Source organism: Mustela nigripes, chromosome 7 (genome assembly GCF_022355385.1).
Source record: "Mustela nigripes isolate SB6536 chromosome 7, MUSNIG.SB6536, whole genome shotgun sequence".
NCBI classification, from domain to species: Eukaryota; Metazoa; Chordata; class Mammalia; order Carnivora; family Mustelidae; genus Mustela; species Mustela nigripes.
This window is the reverse complement of record NC_081563.1, coordinates 86,375,493-86,393,732: the sequence shown is the minus strand read 5'-3', so window position 1 is coordinate 86,393,732 and position 18,240 is coordinate 86,375,493. Positions and strand designations below refer to the sequence as shown.

The window sequence follows — 18,240 nt, the reverse complement described above, 5'->3', positions numbered from 1 at the left end:
TAACTGTGTAATTAAAGTGCTTAAAATTAATTGGACTTTTAATAATGGACAGATTCATAGTTGATGAAGGTGACCATTTAAAAGGCAAGGAGTCTGCCATTAAACTTGGTAGCAACCATTTTCAAAAAGCAGATTTTGTGAATCGTGTTATTGTGTATCTGACCGCCGCTTTTTTTTCTCCACTGATGGGAAGTTAATTACTCAACACACTCCAGAGAAATCATGTTCTTTAATGGCTAATGCAAACTTCACAAAATAACAAACTGAAAACGTAATTTGCCTGTCTAATGCTCTTCCCATGAGTAGGCTGGTCAATAAGCATTCACTGAGCATTCAGGACCACGGGTGGCCACGCCCTTGAACCACCAGAATCTATTGCAGGCTCATCAGAAACACAATGTTACCAGTCAGATATACAAATGACAGTTCAGCCTTCCCCCATGTAAAATGACAAAGGAGGGAAAGCCTGAAGGAATTAGTGGAGGAAGCTGCTTCTTTCTTTTTACTCCATTCCTCACAAAGAGTTCAGCACCTGAGTCTTTGTATTTTCTTCTTGTAGATCTTCCAAGTTCTACAGAAGCTTGGAATTAAGTACTTCAAAAATTACCAGCCATATCAGAATGATCTCCTTCTGAACTTGGACTTAGCCGACTGCCAGTGAAATCCTCTGTTCTGATGCTCCGTGGCATGCCAGTGAGGGGGGACGAAGGAGGTGAAAAGCTCTTGGTTGCCTTGGAGCCTTGAAGGTCCTTGGCTCCTTCCTGGGTCCCACTCTGTCCACATCCTCCAATGACTTTGCTTGCCTCATAGAAGCAAACCTCAAACACTAGCAGAGAATAGATGCAAGCACCCCAGAACTGGACCCTGGACCCTGTAATACACATACTTAAGGGGCTGGCTGTCTTGGCTGTGTTACCAGCTTCCCACTTACTCCCTGTGGTTGTGACCATCCCTGGATTCCTTGTGCAGCCTCTGGGTGCCCCAGCTATGCCCACTCTCTGCCCCACTCAGTCCCTCAGATATTTTGTACGGCCTCATTGCCTTGAGGGAAAGAGACGGCATCACAGCCAACACTGACTCCTGGAAGCTTCATCCCAGCGCCCAGCATGCCCCTTCAGTAAGGGACATGTAGGCATCAGAGGAGAAGTGGAGTGTGACTGTACCCCTTGAATTGTCACCTCTGTTCTCCAAAGATAATGTACTGATTGTTCACTCCTCCAAAGGCAAGACCACGGTGAGATGATGCTAGGGCAGGACCCATGAATGCCAGGTCCACAAGTGGCCAGATGGGAGTGGCACAGAGAGTCAAGAAGTGGTCCCCCAGGTCCCAGCTTCACTTCTCAGACATTCAACCCCAGCCAGGCCTCTGCTCAGTGGGAAGAGGACCTGGGAAAGAGAGGCAAAATCTCCTCTTCTTTGCTCTTTGGTTTTTTGTTTTCCCTCCAGTTCCTCCTGCAGACATCTGTTGGGAGGCTACCTAGAGGAGGTGATAACGCAGGCATTTAGCTTACTTGTTGATTGTTACAAACCTATTTCCCCATCCTCCCTGAAAACTGTAGCTCAAAGGCGTGGGGCCATTACCCTCAAGAGCAAGACTGCTGCTCAGAGGGCAGCCACAGGCAATGCTGACTCGGAAGGCAAAAATTGGGTGTGGGTGTCCATTCTTTGGGGTTTTTGTTTGTTTGTTTGTTTGTTTTGGTTTGGTTTGGTTTTTGAGGCCATGTTGTATGTGGGTCTGATGAAGCAAGATTTCTATTCAAAACCGAGAAAACACTTATTGCCACCTGCTAGGAGCCGGGGCCGTGATCAATGCTTTCAATATCAACCCACAATCTTTTGTTTTGTAGACAACTTGAGTATGGAGGCTTTGATCAGTGTGAATGCAGATTTGATCAAATGTTCACTTGTAATCCTCAACGTACTTAGCTCTAATACATGTTATGAAATATATTTGACAATACATGAATGTAGAAATATTAATTTTTCCATTCTCTTATTTCTTTAGTTTTATTCAAACACTTTATGCAGTGTTGACATAAGTATCTCTCATTACCAGAGCCAATTTGGAGGCTCGAAAACAAGGCTCTAAAGAACACAACTTTTAGTTCTTGACCAAGTTGAGATCTAGAACTTGAGATTTATTGAATTATTTATTTACTTATTCTAGAGCAGTGGAAAGGGAGACAGAGTCACAAGCCAACTCCCTGCTGAGCGTGAGCCTGATGCAGGGCTCCAGCCCACAACTCCAAGATCAGGACCTGAGCCAAAACCAAGAGTCAACCTCTCAACCAACTGTACCACCAAGGTGTCCCAGAGATACAGAACTCTTTGAACAGTGTATTGTGTTTCCAGTGGAAAATTCCACTCCCATCACAAATATCCATTCTCATAATTAACTGAGTGCATGGTATGTGCCGAAGGCTGGTTTGTGCAAGCATAACCTGAATGCCCTGGTAATCGCTATCTTGAGAATGTACAGATCCTATCCTCCCTCTCTCTGTCTGTCAGGCAGAATATGTAGAAGAATGTGTTGTTCAGCATTCAAGGTCAGGGGCTCAGGATGTGACCAACCCAGAGTGTCTCCTCTGTAACAAAGAATGTCTGGGGGGCAGGCCTTGATCTCCTTGGAACACGGCTGTGCAAGGAGGGAAAGGCTACATACAGATAGTTGCGAGGTTAGCTGCTACACAATAAAAGCCTGCTGAATGCACATTCCAGGATTAGAGTCCATCTACTGGGGTCCACCTACACGCTAAGATAGTTGAGTTTTTCATGCATCATGTACATGCTCTCCATAACTTGAATAATCACTCTATTCCTTTCTCAATTGATCTTTTCCTTTTTTTTTTTTTTTAAGATTTTATTTATCCATTTGAGAGAGAGAGAGTCAGAGACAGCATGACAGGGGAGAAGGTCAGAGGGAGAAGTGGACTCCCCGTGGAGTTGGGAGCCCAATGCAGGACTCGATCCTGGGACTTGGGGATCATGACCTGAACCAAAGGCAGTCGATTAACCTACTGAGCCACCCAGGTGCCCTCAATTGATCTTTATAAAGCCTGTGTGCTAGGACACTCAATAGTTGAAAGTTAAGGCCATATGCTCAGGCTAATTCTTAAACCTGTGTCAAATGTCTTCCTTTTCTTTTTTTAACAAGTAATTCCTTAGGTGACCTCTACAGATATCCCAAACTAGCATTTTTTAAGTTGCCCCTCTCTTTTTTTAAGATTTAATTTATTTGAGAGAGAGAGTTTCCACTGCTCTAGAATAAGTAAATAAATAATTCAATTATTACTTACTCAATCTGGGCTGCTGTACTAAAGTACCATAGCCTGGGTGACTTATGAATGATAGAAATTTCTGTCTCACAGTTCTGGAGACTGGAAGTCCAAGGTCAGGGTGCCACCATGACTCTATTCTGATGAGAGCCCTCTTCTGGGCTGTAGGCTGCCATGTTCTCATTGCATTGTCTCAAGGTGGGTTGGGGGGGAGGTGCAGAACTTCAGCCTCCTCAACCCTTCAGAAGGACACTAGTCCCATCTGCCAGGGCTCCACCCTCATGACTTCATTGCCTCCCAAGGGCCCCATCTCCTAATACCACCACATTAGGGATTAGGCTGCAATATATACATTTGGTGGGGGCGGGGGCAGTAATTTTTTGCCCCTTGCCGAATGCCGCAGTGCTTTACCATCCCAGCTGTCACCAACGTGATAAATTCCCTGTCTAACACAGGCTTTAAAATATCTTGAGTAGTTGTTTTTCTAGTCAGATCCTGACTGAACCAAGTGATCATTTTGGAGGGAAAAAAAAAAATCTCATGGGGTCTTTAAGAACAGGAGGACTGCATGAGAGTGTGGTTTCAAGAATAACTCTATCGGTACAGACTTCATGCTTTGAATCCAACCTCTTCTGATGCTTCTTGTCTGACTTAGGTACCAGCCCACGTTGCAGACCACAGTTTCTGCCTTTCTACTCACTTTTCTCTGGGTTTCTGCAATTCGGTTCCCTGCTCTCTCTACTCCTTTCTGTCACTAGCCTTCCCTTTTTTCCCCTGTAGTGTGTCTCCCAGAACAAATTACTGTGGGTCGTTGGTTTTGACATCACTCAGTTTTCTGAGCCCTAGGTATAAATGTTGATCATTCTCCTGGACATCTAGCTGGTACACATCTCAACGTGTTCAAAATAAAATCTGTTCTTTCTTCCCAGCCAAACTGTTTATCCCTCTTTTTCAACTAGTCTTGGTTGTCCATCTATAACCAGAAAACTCTGTATTTGCATGTTAGAAATGTCTTCATTTCACCTCCCCTCTTGAATGAGAGTTTAAATGTGTACAGACATCACAGTTGACATTACTTTTCCCTTTGTACTTTGAACGTGTCCCATTGTCCTTTAGGTTTTATTTTTGGTAGTTGAGATGTTTACTCATAATGTAATTATTATTCTTTTAAAGTTGATACATCTATTCCCTTTGGTAACTTCTAGAAGTTTCTCTCTGCATTTAATGTTTTGTAGTTTCTCTGGTGGGAGTGCCTTGGTATGGATTTGTTCATTTGTTAATACATGAGGGCTCATTATTTCTTTCCATTCAGAAAAGTTTTAAGGCACGATTTCTTCAAGTACTGCTTCTACCCCTTTCTCTCTATTCCCTTGTTTTGGACTCTTAGTCCTATGTTGGATCTCTTATTCATGATTCCATGTGTTTTATCTCCTATCTGGTATTTTCCATACCTCCATGTTATATTCTTCCTGGTGTCAAACTCTAGCTCTCAACAGATCAAAATTCAATGAGCTTTTTAAAAAATTGCAATGTCTAAAATTTTCTTATTTCTAAAATATATGTGTTGGGAAGTGGGCTGTCATGACATCGACACCACTTTCAATGTGGTCCTAGTCTGCTTTTCCATGCCTTTTCAACTAATATACTCCTTTTCAGATCACCCAGCGACAATTTTCCCCAAAGTTTTCTCCTCCTTTTTCATGCCACCCTGTAGTTATACTCAGGTGCTGTGCCCCATCCCTCTGGCTTCAGGGACTGGCCTGTGGTCCAGGCCAATCCACTCATTGATTCTAATCCTGTTGGCCACAGTCATTGGTTCCGGCATAGGATCATGAAGAGAGCTTGGCTAATTCTTCACTTTTCTCAGGGGAATGAGTATTAAAAATTACCTATCTTCTTGGGCAAGTGTTGGCAGGCTTCTTTAAAGAACCAGCTAGCAAATATTTTAGACTTTGCAGAACAAGAGGCAAAATAAGGATATGGTGTAGGTACCTCGATGGCAAGAGAGAAAACACATTTCTACAAGAATTTGGTGGACAAAAACTCAAAAAATAATAACTGAGCACTATTTTTCATAATATAAGTCTATTAATAAGAATAAAAAACTCCTTCTTGTGAGATACCATCTTGCTAATGTGGTGTTCGATGTAGAATTCTTATTAAAATCAATTGCAAATGGGCGCCTAGGTGGCTCAGTGGGTTAAGCCTTTGTTTTCAGCTCAGGTCATGATCTCAGGGTCCTGAGATCAAGCCCCCCCACATCATCTGCTCAGCAGGGAGCCTGCTTTCCCCTCTCTTGCTGCCTCTCTGCCTACTTATGATCTCTCTTTCTCTGTCAAATAAATAAATAAAATCTCTAAAAAAATAAAATCAATTGCAAATGTTCACATGCTAATGCTGAGACAGCATGTATTTCATTACTGAAAATGTCTTTCCATGCAGAAAAGTGCTGTCAAATACTGATATAAATCTGTGATTTTATTGAGAATATTCATGCCTTGGAAAGCAGTGCTACAATTCTATGATTCTTGTGATACTTGCATTTAGCATGCCATTGCATTTAAAATGAACCCCATTCCAGTGGAAGGTTGGGGAAGCTCAATTGCATAGTTCAATAGATTCTGCAATATGGAAATTTGGTTTTTGCTTGCAACAAGATTTGACAAACACTGCTAGAACTGCGGGTTGAGCTAAATCTATTTCTATATCTATATCTATCTATCATCTATCTATATCTTCTGCAAATTTGTGTGGGAATGGAGATAACATTTCTTAACTTTTGACAGCATGAGAAGTATATAAAGCTGCTTGACACTATGTGTGATTTAAACCTTAGTTGTTGCTGAAATGGTTTTACCACAGTTTAAGTTTTGGCATGTAAGTGTTGTTTTGCCTTCTAGTTTTTGGATGAATTCATTAAGAAACATTATCAAGTCTGTAGCAGAAGTGAAATTCTAAAGCTATTTGGTGTGTGTGAAGGGGGTAAATGCCGTACTTTTTGCTCAGAAATTCCACCTAAGCCCTGGGCTGAAACAAGTGCAGCACAACTTGGCCACTGCCAAGCCCTTGAATGCCGCGTGGCCAGACCATATTCAGCTTCCACCTGACATAACATTCATGAAACTGACACTGGCGAAGCCCATTAGCGTAAATAGAGTCCACTGTTGATGCTCTTTATTCAATAGCATATGAGATCTTTAAATATTTTCCACCAAGTACCTACTGATGAATCCTACAAGTAGCTATAGGCTTTAAATTTGTACATTTATAAATTTGTCCAACTACACCCTTCTTCTACTTCACACGTTTTGATCACCATCAGAGTAATACTTCTTGGTAGATTTCACTTCAAGTTGTACTGAAGTAGTGTTTTCTCAGTCTCTTTGGAAATATTCTTACCTACAGCTCTTACCTATAGTCTTTCTACAGGCTATAGGAACCAATTTTTTGGTTACTTCCAGCCATTCATTTCTTAAATAAACAACAGCTGAGCAATATTTGGTCAAGAGCAAAGGAAAGCCACTTGAAATCACTTTTATTTTTTGAGAGAGAGAGAGTGGAGGGAGAAGGAAAGAATCTTAAGCAGGTTCCATGCTCAGTCGACTTGGGGCTCAATCCCATGACCCTGAGATCATGACCTGAGTCAAAAATCAAGAGTCAGATGCTTAACCAACTGAGCCACCGAGGTACCCCCAAATTACTTATCTTTTTTTTAAAAAAGTCTTCAACTCAGCAAGGACCTGTTTCTCACCAAATGGCAATAGATTTAGATAGGTTTATGTTCTCTGAACTCATTTCCTGGCTAGTGCTGTAAAATATGGTTTAATTAAATCACCACTGGGGGCTCCTGTGTGGCTTAGTCATTAAGCATCTGCCTTGGGCTCAGGTCATGATCTCAGGGTCCTGGTGGGATCTAGCCCCACATCAGACTGTCTACTTAACAGTGAGTCTGCTTCTCCCTCTCTGTATTTTTTCTCTCTCAAACAAATAAATAAAACCTTAAAAAAATTAATTCACCATTGGTAAACAGTTGTCCTTGCTTAGTAAATAATGTCCTTGTCCATTAGGAAATTTACTTTGCAGCTTTACTTTCATGTTTCACTTTTGTGCAGGAATTCTGCTTGATGAGACTTTCTTTTTCAAATGTTCTAATTTTTCTGACTGCCACTTTCCTGTGAATTGGGTGCTAAGTCTGGTAATGCCAACCTAGGTCATATTCACTTAGCACACTGCAGTGTTATCATGTGATAAAAAAAAATGCTTTGCCATTTAATCTAGTAAAGTCATCTGCATTCTCCCATGCCTTAAAAGGAGACATTCAAAGCCCATTTTTCTCTTCCTTTTTGTATTTTGGCATCATGCACTGGTAATAAAACTTAAGATGCTGGGATCTACTGGGATCCATGGCAATTGAATGCTATCTATTCGCAACCAAGTCACAGTTGTGTGTGGCATGCTGGGCAATGTTTTAAGTGACAGGTGTCACAGAAGGTCTCTGTCCTGACTATTCCACTCTGTCCTGGCGGTGCTGGTGCAATCAGTGAGTGTGTTTATGCTCCCACAGAACTTGATAGACAGGGAAATGTACATTTCCTATCATTTTTCAGAAAATAGTATTCTCTTTCTGATCGCTTTTAACCATTTGACTTATAAAACCATTCTTGACCTGTAGGCTATACAGAAGCAGGTCAGCAGGCTGTAGCTCGTTGACCCTGTATAGTAATCTTAGGACTCCCTGGGACCATGTTTCCTTTCTTTAGGGGCAATGCTATCCAGTATAAGAGAATCTGAGGGTGTGTACCTACGTGTGGGTGCCCGTGTGAGTGTGGTAGATAACTATCTACCACATAGCTCCATAACTATCGAGCTCCTAATTCGAGGCCCAAAGGCCCTAGTTTTTCTTGTCCTCCCTTAATTTTGTAATTATTCCAGGCTTCCTCTTTTGAGGACATACAAGGTTAAATTTTGTCATTTGCAACTGTAACTATTCTAACAGTACTACTCAGTTTTTCAATTGCCAGCAATCTTGGACTGGGTGAATACATTAGCTTTTCAAATACTAAGAGAGACACTGCTGTAAGAGTAATAACACCATGCCTGCAGGCTCCCCTATCCTAATCAGATGAAAAACTGCTTCTGGGATGAGGAGGGTTAGTGGGACCCTTCTCTTGGTGACCGACTCCCTTGTGGCACCTATTGTTAAGTCACGACCTGCATTCTTGCAACATCTGCTGTGTGCGATCATCTTTATAAGGTGATATAACACATGTAAAAATAGATATTTCCTTTTTCCTCCCTTAGTGAAGGCAATTGTCAGCATGCCCTCAGGCCACATTTTCCGCATGCCATTTCTGTTCCTGAGAATGTGAAACATAGGAGGAAATGATCAGAAAAGTTGAAAGCGTTAACAAGTCCAGATGTGAAGGATTTTATTGAAATCAACCAATAATTCTACTGTTAATTAGTGATGCTCTCCATCTGGCATTAGTTTGAAAGTTTGGGGAAGCACACTTCTTGCCAATGCATATTTAGTGTTGTAAGGGACAGCTCTTCTCAGCAAACACTCTAAAACAGACAGCACTGAGAGAAGCGAGACTGACTGGTGTTAATGGAGTGTCTTCTCCATGACAGGCACTGTGTGGTCTTACCCATAATATCTCCAACCCTCCCAGCAACCCTGAAATATACATACCGGTCAACACATTTTATAGATGGAAGTGAAGTACCGTGTCCAGAGCCACATCAGCTGTGGGGTCAGAACTGGAATCTTTCATATTTAAAGTCAAATCCTTTTGGATTTGGATTTTTGGAATCCTTTTGGAAAAAGGATTTGGATTTGGATCCTTTTGGAAAAATCCTTTTGGATTTTTAAAGTCAAAAGGATTTGACTTTAAATATGAAATACCATACCCTCTTGTATGGGTGTAGAGTGGTGGCTGCCAGAAACTGAGGCAGAGGAGAATGGGGAGTCCTATTTAATGGGTCATTAGGACAGATGAACTGTCCTAAAGTCAAATCAATTTGACTTTATATATGAAATACCATACCCTCTTGTCCTCACCCATGGTGTGTTTGCTAGCCATCCTTTGGGAGGGTTACAGGAAACGTTAGTCTAAATTGTTAAAGAAGACTTACCGCGCATTCTCATGCATTCTCTCTTCTCAGCAGAAGGGGACATAAGAGTATGGGCATCGGAAAAATCCTTCAGGGCTCCAAGCTGTCACCAATGTCTATGACTCATTTTATTTTGGGACAATATGCACAAGTCATATAATAATACAATAATACAATACAATAATACAATAATACATCCTATCCATCTCTCCCCCACCCTTCTCCCCCAAGAAAGGATGTTGCCATGAGGATAAAGAAGGGTCAGATGCTAACTGGTTCACAACAGCACCCACAATGTAATCAGACACACATACTTTAAGTTCTATAAAGCTTCAGGAAGCTTCTCAAGCCAATGAAATGGAACTTCTAAGAAAAAGCTCACACCAATTGTGTATGGAATGTTATAGGCCACTCTACAAGGCCTATGCTTCTCTGTGGTTATGACATGGCTTTAATTTCAGCAAATCACAAAGTAAATAACCACCTCTATTTGACAGAATAATTCAGAAGGATTTCCTTAAGGAGATTTTTACAGACATTTTTGAGAAGGCTCTGATGGGTATTTTAGTGTGTTTTTTTTTTTTTTTTAATAGTAAGAATACATTTATTGTACCAGGTAAAAATAACCAAACCAGAAAAGCCACATTTTTGTTACATAATCACAAGGTCATGACATCCAGATTCTTATCACCAGTGAGGATAGAAAGTGGAGTGTTCCTTGGGGTGCCTGGGTGGCTCAGTGGGTTAAGCCTCTGCCTTTGGCTCAGGTCACGATCTCAGGGTCCTGGGATGGAGTCCCTGCATCGGGCTCTCTGCTCAGTGGGGAGCCTGCTTCCTCCTCTCTCTCTGCTTCCTGGTGATCTCTCTCTCTCTGTCAAATAAGTTAAAAAAAAATAAAGTAGGAGTGATCCTCTTTTTTTGTTGTTATGGTAAAATATACATAACATGAAATTTACCCTTTTAGCCATTTTTAAGCATATAGTTTGGAGTCATTAAGGGGTTTCCTATTGTGTGACCACTGTCAACATCCGTTCTCGGAACTTTTCATCTGTCCTAATGACCCATTAAATAGGACTCCCCATTCTTCTCTGCCTCAGTTTCTGGCAGCCACCACTCTACTTTCTGTCTCTATGACTATGTTGCCTCTAGGTTCCTCGTTCTATTGGAATCGCACAGTGTTTGTCCTCCTGTGACTGGCGTATTTCACTTAGCACAATGTCCTCAAACTTCCTCTAAGTTGTAGCCTGTGTCAGGATTTCCTCCCTGGTCAGGGCTGAATAATGTTCCACAGCATGCATACCTTATTTTGTTTATCCATTCATTCACTATGAATATCTGGGTAGTGTCACTTAATTTTTCTTTTATTTAGCAATTCACCTAGGGATATCTCTTTTGAAGTTCTTTTCCAGGGAACATCTCCCTTAACATCTCCCTTAAGCATTTGGGACCCTCGTATATGAAGACAGGAAGGCCTCTTGGCAAGTTCTTGAGCTGCTATGTTATCCCTGCTTAATGCTTCACCTTGAACCGGTATATGAAACAAGGCTTACCTACCTTTTAAACAAAATACATGGACACCTACTTGTACTGAATCTTCTGCCTGCTCTCCCTCCTTGCTCTGGGTTTTATTCTGCCAAAACACTTTCGTTCCATTAACACTGAAAAATTCCCCGTCTCAATCTGGAGCTCTGACACTACCTTATGATGGAGGTCTGCTACCCCCACGAGGTCTCTGCCTTTCCTTGCTGTTGGTAACTGAAAAGCAATCCGACAGCTGCACATGAAGTACGACATAAGGTTAACCGATCTTTTTTTAAACATGTCTCAATGTGTTGTCTTTCAAAATTATCACTTCTTCAAAATGTCTGTAGAACCATCCTCACACCTATGTTATGAGTTCTATTACTTTACCATCACTGGGTGTTATCATGGCCATTTACCTTGTCCCCTACATGACTTAATTCTGTCCCATCCCAACTTCCCGCACTGCTGTTATTGACTAGGGGGCTAGTCAGTGAAGTACAAGTGGAGAATGTGAGATGCAGACTATTTCATGTATGTTTGTTCATGCATTAGATGATTGCCTGCTTGGAGAGTTTTACTAAGTGATAATTAGTTGTGTACCAGAAAACCCAATCAGAGCAGTTTAACTCCATGGCTTCATATGCTTACAAGGAAGCCATTCTCTTTTTTAAGATTTTATTTATTTATTTGTTTGGGGAGGGGAAGAAGGGAGAGGAGCAGAGGGAGACAAGTGGACTCTGCGCTGATCATAGAGCCCAACACAGGGCTCAATCCCATTACCTTGACATCATGAGTTGGTCATTCAACCAGCTGAGCCACCCAGGCACCCTGGGAAGTCACCATTTTCTTACTGTCTTCTCCCCTTCTTTCTTGTTGTGTCAGTATATCTCACCCCACTCCTGGCCATATATATCACATACAGTTGTGCAGGTGGTGCACTGATTAAGCTCACAATGTCACAGACAACACAGATTTATATATTTACTGTGACAACTTCCTGCCAGATAGAAGTCAGGTATTTTGGGAAAGAAAAGCCTTTTCCTGCTCCCTATGAGAATGCCATATTTTGCATTCTCTGCTTCTGAAGATCTCATGCCGGTGCTTCCTTACACACATGCACACATATGTACATACACAAACACAATTTTCTTTCCTGACCATTATTTGTGCCTCAAATTCTGATTTTAATCTTTCTTCCCTAATACATAAAGTATCATAAAGTCTGAAAAGCATGGTTTAGTAGCTGATACCCAATCCACTGAAGTAACTGATTAGTTCATGCTGCCTTATAGGACAGTGCTCTAACCAAAGTCCCAGGTCAGTTTTCAGGAATTCTTTATTACTATGCTATCTTCCAGCTCAGTTATCTGAATTTGGAATAGAAGACTGGTTTACACCAGACAAGGAAGGATGCTGCCTGCAGAACACTATACGAAGCCTTGGCTCAAAATGATCTCCTCCAGTGGTAGTTTTTATTACTTATAATTTGCCAAAAAGTCCCTGAACTAGAAGGAAACTTGCAGATAGAACCAGGACAACCCAAAGAGCCCTGCCCCACTCTTCCCCAGCCACACAGGCAGCACTAACATCACAGCACATCTCCCGCAGGAGGGAGGGACGCAGGAGCCCTTCCTACCTCCTGCTTCAGGCAACCCCTACATTGCTCCTGCAGTTGGCATGCATTTGAAACCTCCTTGCAAATTCTGAATTCTAGACCAGCAGTCTCATTAAAATGCAAACACCTACCAGGAAAAATACTTTCAGGCTTCACCCTAGCATATGACATGAGAATCTTATGTGATTAATTTTTCTCCCCCTTGACCTCTACAATCAACTAGAACTTCCACTCTTCTACTTCTGAGACACCTTCCACTTTATCGCCATGCCCTTTCTAAGTCCTAGCGGGTTCTGGCTCCTGTCCACCCGGGCTGTCATGCCCCTCCCGTGACTGTTCCCACTCTGGCCTCTGCTGCCAGGAGACCTGGAGGCCAATGGATGCTGCTGCCCCAGGGTGCGTGTGTATGTGTGTTCACACCCAGTGTCTACTGACTAAAGATCAGCCCCTGAGCCTGATCAGGCTTGGGAAGATATCTTAAGGGTTACACCAGAGTATTTTGTAGAAAGCGAACTTGTATTTGTTTAGAAAGATAGGAAGGGAAAGTCGCTGGGGTATGGGCAAACCAGGGGAAACAAAGTGCACTGCGAAGAGATAAACAGGAATTCCAGGGTTGGGGTGGGATGGGGCAGTCTGGGCATGAGGAGAGGGGAGACGGTATGTGTCTGTGTGTGCGTGTGTCGCAGGAAAGGGACAGAAGACAGCAGAGATGGCCATCCCCAGTGGTGCAGCGGTCAAAGAACTCTTAGTGACCCAGCCATAGTTGAGTGCTATAATCAGATGATGAAGCAAACGGATTTTGGATGGCAGGGGTCAGGTTTCTCGCTGGGAGTAGCAAGGGAAGGAGCTAGAGGGAACCATGTGGCAATGGACCGGAGTTGGAGACATCAGGAGGAATGCATTCTGGGACTGGGGCGGGAAATATACAAGATGAACCTGGAACACTTGCAGCGGCAGAAAGTAAGTATGATGGATTGGATAATTAAATAATTGGATATTTATGAATGGGTTTTGATAAGACAAAACTCCCTTAATGAAGAATTCCTAATAATTTATATAGATACGATCCTTCAGGGAGTTGGTGTGTAACTGTAGGCTGTGCACAGTAGCCTTCCTGTAAAGAAGACAGAATGGGAAGGGGACAAAGAGTAGCTGCGCAGTGGAAGAACCTGACAAACACACCTCAGCCAGGCCATCGAGGCCAACATCAGGCAGTCACAAATCACGATGACAGCATGAAGCCCTGACGTGAAGGGACATAAATCCTAGGTGAGTGCAAGATGTCAATGACAGGGGAAAATGCGGGCCTGGGAACGATCTGTGCCATCTTCTCAATTTCTTCTGGAAGTCTAAAGCTGTTATTTTTTTGAAGTGTAAAACTGTTAAAAAAAAAGTGTATTTTTTTTTTTAAATGGTAAGTCGGATGAGCTCCCATTACAGTATTAAGGCATTTTTTTAAAAGATTTTATTTATGTATTTGACAGACAGAAATCACATGTAGGCAGAGAGGCAGGCAGAGAGAGAGAGAGGGAAGCAGGCTCCCCACTGAGCAGAAAGCCCGACGCGGGACTCGATCCCAGGACCCTGGGATCATGACCTGAGCCGAAGGCAGAGGCTCAACCCACTGAGCCACCCAGGTGCCCCTATTTTTTTTTTTTTAAAGACTTCAAGGAATGGGAATGTTAGATATGTAATTTCAAATTGTTCATGCATCTGGCATATTAAACCTTCTTGCATCCCCAAGCCTGATGGAAGGTCTAGAGTATACTCACGCTGGTGCGACAGTGGGGTGGAAAACAAAAACCTACCTCTCATCTGTCCCTCTCCTGAGACCTATGGCAGTAGTGTCCTCTACAAAAGGACTCTAGGGCAGGCATCAGGGTCAGCACCCAGGAGGAAACAAACAGTGACCTGTGGCATAGCTGCTGTGGCATGAAGGAGAGAATCACAACGGGCAGCTTCAGAGTAAAGCTGAGACCCACTCTTCTTTCTCAAATACCTTAGCGGAAGATGTGTTGGCCAAGTCTAGTCTGGAAAATCAGTCTAAGTATTTCAAACAGAAGGAATGTAATACAGGAGACAGGTGACAAAGCTGTTGGAAGAGTTAAAAAAGCAAAGAAGATGGATTTTGGAGGCATAAGAAAGAATGGAGCGATACCCAGAGATGAGAAGCACGGAATGGCCATGTGCCCAGCCCTGGAATCGCCCTGATTCTCTGATGAAATCCTCTAGACTGCTGGGGTCTGGCATCACCCACCTTTGCTAGCAAATGGCTAATGCTAGCAACTTCCAGCAACCACTAGCAATGGCTACTCTCCGGAGCCAGAAGCAGAAAATATCTCTTCCTGCCAGTCTTCTACCAGGACCTCAGAGGGGTAGATCCTGCCAGAGGTTGGACAATGCAGTGCACACATTCCCAATCCCTGCAGAACAGAGCCAAGACCCCAAGTACAGAGGGAGGCTGAGGCGACCAGTAAGTGGCCCCTGACCAGTGCCTGGCGGATTCTTGGTTTGTACTAACTCTCAAGGCCTTCTAGAACCTTTCCTCTCCAACATTTGTACCTTCTCTTCTCAATCCCTGCCCAGACAACCAAACATCTCCACTGTTCCCTCTGGGATCCCTTCCCTCCCCAGTGCCCCTGCCCTTGCTTCCCCTACCACCCCCCCACCCCCCACCCCAAACTGGTCCACCCAAGGAGACCCGTGCTCAACGTGCACAAGTAAAAATCTTACCTGCACTTTCAAATCCTCACGCTGCTCCTATTCTGCCAAACCTTCCTCTCACTGTTTTCAGTGTTCTCAGTGCAGAGGTGTGCTGGCTAAAAGGGAAAAAAAAGAAGCCCTGATTTACAGCAACTGCTCATTTCCATGGTTTAAATAAACACTCTAGCTGGAGCTGCTGACACTCAACTTTGGTAAGCATGTACACACGGACCTGACCCCCCATACTTTCTAAGAGCAGTGTCTCTGGTGAAATTCCTAAGCCATCCGCGGAGCCTGTCCCATAGGACCTGCCACTAGCTACCAGGAATTGTGGTTGTTTCTGCACATGTCTTCACTCTACTGCCGAAGAGCATCCCGGCGTGGGGGAAAGTCATGGGCTACACCCCATTCCCAGGCTCCCAGCTAGTGCCTAAACTCTCAGGGCTTCTGTTGCTCCTCTATTAAACACTGCAGCAGCAACAGCGCCCCTAACACACGGGGCTGTTACAAAAATTACAAGAGCCCACGCGTCAAAGCATCTGGGGTTAACAATCTCTGGCCTGTGATAGAGGTGGAAGCAGTTTTTTGTGGGCAGCCTGACTGCAGGATGGCGATTCCCGTGGCAAAACAGCTCAGCGTGTTGCCTCCCATTCAGGGATTCTCAATGAATTACAGGGGGAGCCAAGGGATAGGGGGGCTTTAGCACTCTAGGACAGGAGCCATATTATGATTGTTTTTAATTACCCCTTGTAACTAGTAACTGCTCAAAAATATTCTTGTTAACATATCCATAGAAAGAATGACGTTGTTGATTGCAAGGGCAAGGTGGGGGTGGGCACAGAAGCCCAGACCTATTCTGGGGAGTGGAGGTGGGCCAACTGGGAAAAGACAAGAGAAGAGGGGCAGAAGGAATGACAGAACCAAGCCCACAGTTTCCCTGATGAGTCTGCAAGGCCTCTTTAGCACCTCTTTTCCCTGGTGCCTTCGCATCTCTACTGGACACAATGCATACTGCTGCCTTCTCCGGAATTCTGGCTTTGGTTGAGTGGGTAATCAGGATTCCAGGCCACCAACAGCATTCTTGGTGATGACGGCAGCAGCAGCATTTTACCTACAGACACCGATGACATTTCCAAGTACTTAATCCAGTGGGGCAGGAGAATGTGGTAATAGCACATGGTGGCAGAAAAAAAATGCTCCACAAGAAATGCAGTACAGTTAGGTACAGAAATAGCATATATTTCACAATGTGGCCCTGTTTGAATTGGTAGATACCTATCAACTAAATCCTACCTACTAACCAAATAGGCTTGAAATCTGCTTGCAGCTTCAATCTGATTTTCCCAATAGGTCAAGTGTCAACAAAATCTTTTCTCACATCTCTGCTCCTCAGCTTTAATCTAAAACTCACAGGATCATAGAATCAGAGGACAGCCCAGAGTACTGCTTGCTCTAGACGTTTCAGAGCAACAGTTACAGATCAAACCCAAAATGTTAATGATAGGTAAACTAAGATTCACAGGGAAAAAAGCAAGTTATTCCAGGCTCACAAGTAGGCTCTGGAAACCCTGCCTCTGTGGGAACCTAGGCTTCTGGCTCCCATGGGACGGCTCTCTCTGTCTCCAAAGGAAGTAAAGGAAGTGGCACTCAGGAGCTTCTTTTGATACTTCAGACTGGGATCTGGGCTTCTTGAAAGTAGGCCACTCCATGTGTGGGCAGCCTGACAGCAGGATATTCCCTACCATTCGGTGATTCTCAACCAGTTCCGGGCGGGGGGGGGGGGGGGGGGGGGGGGGACGCCAGGGGGGGGGGGAAGGTTACATTTAAATAATGCAATCCCAGCATTTGCTCTGTGTAGTTTCAAGGTTGTAACATATGACTTCTTTGATTTATTGCTAATTGTTTACTATTCTTGGAGATTTCTAATAAAGCTAACACAAAGTGTTTGATTTTGGCAAAATGGCCTGGCCTTCCAGGGACACTGCTAGCTCCTCTGATTTCTCCCTGGGGCTGAGGACCAGCACTTCTAGCCAGTAGCTCCCCAACATTTTCTGGGTCTCACTTGACTTGGCATCACAGGTCTGTGCGTATCATCTTTTGTTCTCCATCGGGACCAGCTTTCTGTGGCTCGGATGACAAGCGTCTGGTAGCTGTGGGCCCTCTGACACATGCTTGTTTGCAGATGGCATTCAATAAATGCTTATGGAATAAATATATTCAGCCACCACACACGCAATCTGTACACCATCGCAGTTCACCTAACTACTTGAGTACATATACACGCAACAAAAAGCTTGGAATGAAACATGTGCTGAGAAGTTTACTGTATTTCTCCAGGCGGAGACAAAACCTTTTCCTGGTTTGTCCTAATTCTATACCACCAGCACTACGTTTTCATAGCAATAACGAACTATTTTTAGAAGGAAGACATCCCAGTCCAATCATAGTAGAGAGAGAAAAACTACGCATCGGGTTTTGACTTTAGCAGTGTTTGGAAGATTAGTAATTTTCGCTGCTACTATTCTAACTGAAGCCAACAGAACAGCCCACGGAACTAGACAACTTTCTGAAAGAGGCGTTCAAAGAACTTCAAAGACATGGATAAATTTAGCATAAATATTTTTCATCGCCACATATGACTGCCCACAGCCTGCCACCCTCTGGGCCAGATTCGGAAACCTGGAGACCGCGGGTCCCGCCCTCGGGTAGCGGACGTACCTCTTAGGTACCGAACCCGAGCCGCACCTCCGGGGAAAACAGGCAAGCTCGCGCATGCGCCAACCCCGCCCCTCCCCCGGCTCGCAGCCTCATTCTTCGAAAACTGAGGCGCTAGCCATGGCAATTGCGCCTGCGGGGAGAGGGAGCGGGGGGGGGCGGGGCGTTGGGAGCGCGAAGGAGGGGGCGGGGAGAGGGCGGAGTCGCGCGTGCGCGATGCCGCCGCCAGCAGGAAACCCGGCGCGCGGGGGCGGGACAGCGCGGGCGGGAGGCAGGGGGCGGGGCTCTCCCGGG

At 44.0% G+C, this 18,240-nt stretch overlaps 1 long non-coding RNA gene across 1 annotated transcript; it reads right to left on the bottom strand.

Moving 5' to 3' along the window:
* Nucleotides 1-239: 239 nt before the first annotated feature.
* On the bottom strand, nt 240-18,113 carry LOC132022616 (uncharacterized). The gene is made up of 4 exons (XR_009405651.1): nt 17,950-18,113; nt 15,262-15,347; nt 9,411-10,260; nt 240-1,477 (listed from the first exon to the last, which is right to left on the bottom strand). It is a non-coding gene; the product is annotated as an uncharacterized LOC132022616 (long non-coding RNA).
* Between the last annotated feature and the right edge of the window lie 127 nt (nt 18,114-18,240).